Source organism: Alligator sinensis, unplaced genomic scaffold (assembly GCF_000455745.1).
Source record: "Alligator sinensis unplaced genomic scaffold, ASM45574v1 scaffold215_3, whole genome shotgun sequence".
In the NCBI taxonomy this organism is placed as follows: Eukaryota; Metazoa; Chordata; order Crocodylia; family Alligatoridae; genus Alligator; species Alligator sinensis.
Genome location: NW_005842175.1, coordinates 1,922,978 through 1,928,780, shown reverse-complemented (window position 1 = coordinate 1,928,780; position 5,803 = coordinate 1,922,978). Strand labels below are relative to the sequence as shown.

General features: G+C 49.5%; 1 protein-coding gene across 1 annotated transcript in view; it reads left to right on the top strand.

The window, feature by feature from the left end:
• Window positions 1-502: 502 nt before the first annotated feature.
• The window catches only part of HMGXB4 (HMG-box containing 4), a 23,630-nt gene continuing 18,329 nt past the window's right edge, over window positions 503-5,803 (top strand). The window contains exon 1 of the mRNA XM_025206871.1: window positions 503-559. The gene's annotated coding sequence lies outside the window, so the exon portion shown is untranslated. The remainder of the gene's footprint in view (window positions 560-5,803) is intronic.

The following is a 5,803-nucleotide window of genomic DNA, read 5'->3' as shown; positions in this document are numbered from 1 at the left end:
ATAGTATATTACATTATATTATATTGTACTGTAGTATATATTAACATATTAATATATTGATATGTCAATATATATCACTTGCATGATCAGTATAGCATTTATCATCATGCCCAATCTATTAATATCATTAATAACATTAGCGTGTTAATCCTGTATAGATATATAAATAGATAGATAGATAGCGCTTCATTTTAATCATGGAAAAATGTCGATTTGGGGTTCCTTTTTTAAAACTGAAAACTCGGGATTTTTTCAAATCAGAGAAAACCAGGATCCTGGAGTATAACCGTACCCTGTCGCGGCGCTCTTACCCGGCACTACCCGCGTGCCCGCTTGAGGTGGCGGGGGGCGCGGGCCCTTTAAGCGCGGGGGGGCTCCTGGACTTGTAGTCCAGGCGCCGCTCATGTAACCAAGTGCGGCCGGGCTCGCCCGTCACGTGACGACCGCTGAACCCTGGGGCAGGATGCGAGGCGAGTTAGGCGGCGGGGGGAGGGGCCTCAGTTTATGTTCACCGCCCCGAGGCGAGGCGAGGCGGCGCAGCCGGGGAGGGCAGTCCTCGGTAGGTTCACCCCGCTGTGCGCAGCAGCGGCCGAAGAGCCTCGGCTATCGATGCGCTCGGCGCTCCGCTGCTTCTGCCTGGCCGGCGGCGCCGCACGGCGTCTCTCCCCGCCCCACTTCCCCCCTGCAAGATGGTGGCCGCGGGCTGCGGCGGCGGCGAGGCGGGAAGTGGTGAAGCGGAGTGAAGGGAAGCGCCGCCAGGGTGAGAGGCCGCGCGGGGCCGCTTCAAACCGCCGAGGCGGGAAAGCGCGGGGAGTGAGACGGGGATGGGCCAGGGCGGGGGGGTCCGTGGGACACTGGCCTACTGGGCGCACACAGTTAATGTGGGCTTTAGGCCCACAGAGCAGTAGTTACCCCCTCCACCTCCCCCCCACACTGTTATTAGGGGGGCTGCTGGGGGGGTGTCGGCTGAACTCTATTAACGGAGGACAAAACAGGCATGGGAAGCTCAAAGGGTCAAAATAAGTGCACCAAGGGGTGACACAGGTCAGTGCCCACTGGCCCTTAAACAAGTGCAGGGAGCCATTGGATACTGCCCAGTGAAACTCTGCCCAGAGACATGAATGGATGGGGGACAGGAAAGCAGCCACGCAGTCCCCAAGGGGTCAGTGGGGCACAGGCCTTTTGATGCGGGACAGAGCCCCTCTTGCTGATGGGGCATGGCACTGATTGCTTGGGACACAAAAAAATATAAAACAGGAATGGGAGTGAAAGCCATAGGTTTGAAACGAGGGCGCCAAGGGGGGCCATGGAGCAGAGTACACAGTACTATGCCCACCGGCCCCCAGATGGGTCTAGGGAGCCAGTGGGCACTGCCTGGTGAAACCCTGCCTGGGGACATGAGCAGGCCAGGGACAGGAAAACAGCCCTGTTGTCCCCAGGAGCCTGGGACACAGGAAACTGGGCACGGTGGACCTTTGGTCTGACCTAGCTATTGGCAACTCCTATGTTCGTATCTGGCCCTTAAGATTGTAAGCCTACTGTAGGGGAGGGGGGCAGGAAGCTGTCATTGTCCTTGTTTCTTATATAGACTGTGGTATTACGTGAATTCTACCTAGGACTTGCCGTATGTGCCGTTGGGGTTTCACATGTTTTCATGATGGTGTGACTTAATTTCTGTGCCCAATACTTCTTCCGAGTAGTTGGAGAACAAATCTCTTCGCTTTGTGGACTGTAACAAAAACTTCCTACTTACTTGTGTGTGTTTGAGGAGGGAAGGGTTTAGAACAGTCGTCACCAACCAGCGGATCAAGATCCACCAGTAGATCTCGGAGCCTCTTGGAGTTGATCTGAAGCTGGGGTGGGGGGCTGAGTGCCTGCGTGCGTGCGCACACACGCCCCAGCCCAGCAGCTTAGTCCTGTGTGGGCCGCCTCCCGATCCCGTCCACGCGGCCATGTGCGGGCTAGGAGCAGTATGCGAGCCCGTCTTTGTGCACGCAGGCTGTGGCCAGCAGCCCGGGCACGCGGGGTCGAAGAAGACCGGTGGCGAGTTAGAATTAGTTACGGACGCATAATGGTTGATTAAAAGATTGTTTACTTACACCATAGATGGTCATGGTGTAGGCTGGACAGTTTTCCAGGCACGGCTGTGCTTAAGTTCTCGCTAGAGGACTCTGATAATTGACCCCGGAGTTGTTGAAGCTCTGCGGGTTTGGCTCGGTAATTGGCCCCAGAGTGGTTGAAGCTCCGCGGGTTCGGTAGTTTCAAAGGAAAGGGATACGTCTAGGATCGCGCTCGGTGACGGGGAGAGGCTAGAGGCCGTTTGGCCCCCGGAGCGGTTGAAGCTCCGCAGGTTCCGTAAATAGGTCCCCCGGAGTTGTTAAGACTCTGTGGGTTTGGTAATTCGTCCCTCTATTGCCCTCTTAAGGAGAAAAGAAAAAGCTGGGTTCGAAGGGATTAGCAGCGTTTAGAGATCTTCACGCTCTTTCTCCCAAACTCCAATTGCTTTCTCTCTCCCTCCAACTTGGGCGGAAGCCACCCAAGCTCTTTATACGGCTAGCAAGCCAATCGGTAGCGGCCACGTGTGCCTATATTAAGATCGGCCAATAATGAGGCGCGAATCTAAATACAAATGGCGGGAACTCCTTTGCACTGTGCATCACTATGATGCAAAAGAAATGCACCATGCAAAGAAGGCTATAAACTGGCGGGAAATACTCTTTTGCACACGGGTTCTCTATTGCAGCAGAAAACTCTACCGTGCAAAGGAGCTGCAATTTGGCGGGGACATAATTTAGCGGTGCCGAAGCACACACAAACCCACAACTTTGGGTTGTGACAAGTTCATGGGGGAGGGAAGGAGCAGGGGCTAGAGCGAGGCCTGTGCAGTGAGGGACAGTGCGGCAGAGGCAGGAGCAGGGGCAAATTGAGTGGGGCCCCGGCTGGGTGGGACTTACCTGCTGGGGAAGCACACCCCCAAATATTTTTTTCTTCCTCTGCCCCATCTGCCCCCCCCCCCCCCCCCCCCTTCCCTCCCCAGACTTACCTGCTGGGCAGGGAGGGGTGGCGGCAGTGCATGATAGATCTTGGGTTGCTTTTAAATGCCAAAGGTGATCTCCTACTTAAAAAGGTTGGAGACCACTGGTTTAGAACCTGCTAAAGGCTGAACAGATATTTAATGTTTTAATATCAGCCAGTAGTTTATACAGCTTGGAAGTGTGTCCATGTATTTTAATTTATAAATATAGTTAGAGAGAGAAATTTCACACAGCATGAAAAGGCAAGTTCTCTCCCCCAAAGAGTTTAAAATGTAACCCTAGTGTGGCATGATGGTTATCTCAGCTAATCAGAGTATTGACTGCTCGGTTTCTTATTCATAGCTGAACGTTAAAAAAAACACAATAAAATGTTGGCTAGAACAGCTTGGTTTTTTAAATGTTCTATTTCTACCAATAAGTTTGTCTCTGACTGAAGAATACAAGCTGTTTTCTCTTAGAGAATTGTAATACAGCTATTGCATAATGGTAAAATAAACAACCATCTCTTACCTGTACCAGCAACCATATATCAGCATGGCTCAACCTGGAATTTCCTCAGCAGGCAGGGGCTGGGAGTGCTGCAGAGGCCTTAGGAAAAGGGAGTGCTTTCTTCCTTTCTTTCCCCTCTCCCAGGTTGGCACTCAGAAGGGCTCCGGTGATATGGTTTGGGTTAGGGAATGCAGGTCTTTCTGAAGGGTGTACATCTTCACCCAAAAAACTACTAGTCCGTGTAACAGAACTGAAATCTGCTCATTGCATACAATCTAGCCCCCAGTTGGGTTCTTCTCTGTCTACCCAAATACAGGAGTTTAGAATTTCTCTTAAAGCAACCCACTCTTACAATAACTGCTAACAGTTAACAGTTTTGTCATCATCTCTGTTTTCAGTTTGTGTGTCATTATGAAAACCAGTGCAAGCCTTCTGACTATACCTTTTTCATTTTGTTAAAATACATGTTTTCATCAGCTTGATATTTTGAAGTGGAAGGGGGTTCTTTTTAACTCTATTATTAACACCCCCCAAATAATATAAGTTATCTAGAGCAAAGTATACCAAGCTTTAAGCATGATTATGAGCTCACAAGGAAGCACGCTTTCCCCTTCCCAACTTTCTTCTAGTGAATTGCCGTGCAGTTCCATACGAGCGGTTTCCTCTTTGCCATTATGATTCTACTTACGATTCTACATTATTTTCATTGTTTCTTAGACCTTTTTCTTTAGATGGGGACAGGGGAAGGAGCCCAGATGTGGCAACACATTCTCAGGCTCCTGCAAGACCACCAGGGCTTATGATGGCTCCAAGAAGAAAGAAGGTATGACTGCTTCATAATCTGAGGGAGTTGCCACAGCCTTTGCCAGCCTATGTAGTCAGAGTGGGAAAAGAAGCCAGTCTGCTAAACCCTAAGGCATCAGGCTGGGTTTCCACAGCGTTCCAAGCCTGTTCTGGCCTCAGGAAGTGAGATTCATAGATTGTAAGACTGGAAGTGACCTCGGAAGATCATCGGGTCCAGCCCCCTTCACCAAGCAAGGAAGACAACTGGGGTCAGGTGACCCCAGCAAGGTAATGGTCCAGTCTCCTCTTGAAGATTTCCAGGGTAGGCAATTTGCATCACCTCTGGAGGGAGCTTATTCCACAATCTGGGCACCCTAGTTGTGAGGTACTAGGACTAGATCGTGAGTATAGCAGGGAGTATCTCAGAATGCAAATACCCTGACTGCTAATCTCTGCCTCTGCAGGATTTCTTGTTCTTGTCAATTCCATGGAACTTGAAACCTAAATAGGGATGAGTTTAGTCTCAACAGCATTCTTAGCTCCTGCTGTCTCAGGGGACAAATAAGGCCTAGGAATGAAACCTTGGACTCTGGTGAACACTGAGCCTCATTCCTGCATCTGAGGTAAAGGAAGATGCTACTTTGCAGACCCAAGTATTTTTCCATTCTTGTGCATCAGTCTGTGTCAACTTTTGCTGCTGTGACTGTTGCATTTTATGCAGAAAGAGTTAGCTTCCATTGTTCCTTAATGGGGTCTCAGTTCTTTCCTTTCCCATCACACTCATCAGTTCTATGGTTCTTAGGGGGTGACTGAAGTATTCATGATGTGGGGCTGACAGCAGGCAGAACCCAGCAAGAGAGAAAGTGCACTTACAAGGATCAGCTGCAGGAAGAGGAAGAGATAGCAGCTCAGGTCAGGAAGACCTGGAAGAAAAGGCTGAAGGTGAAAGGATGCACATAAAAGCTTGTGATGGAGTTAGCGTGGCCATCATAGAGGGCATTTCGGTTTTCTGCTACTCTGTCCTCTATTTTTCTCTTTGTAAAGAGACATAAAGGTGTCAGTTTCGTATCACTAGAAGACAGAGGACAACTGGACTGTCCTCTATGATGACCACCCTAGTTGGAGTAGGGTGGGAGAATTGGTTGTTTTGAGGAAGTGTCCTGCAGAGACTTGTAAGCAAAGCTCAGGGAATATCCCATGTTGCTCAGGGACAGTTTATGGTTTGAAGTGTAGTGCTGTATTGCTCTGAGAAGGAGTCGAGCCCAGTTGTTTTGTCTCTGATGTGTGACTTCATGATAGATGAAGGGAGAGCAGGATTTTAAGCAGTCTTTTAAAGAAGAAGATTCTAGTTATTGCAGTGCTGCAGGTAACCAAGAGCTCCAAACTGCTCCATTCATCTCCATGGGATGTTAAAAAACTGAAAATAGATACTGACAACTTAAGTTTTTTTTAAACTTTCCTCTCTGAACCAAAATTTCTGCTTTTTGGAGTCAACT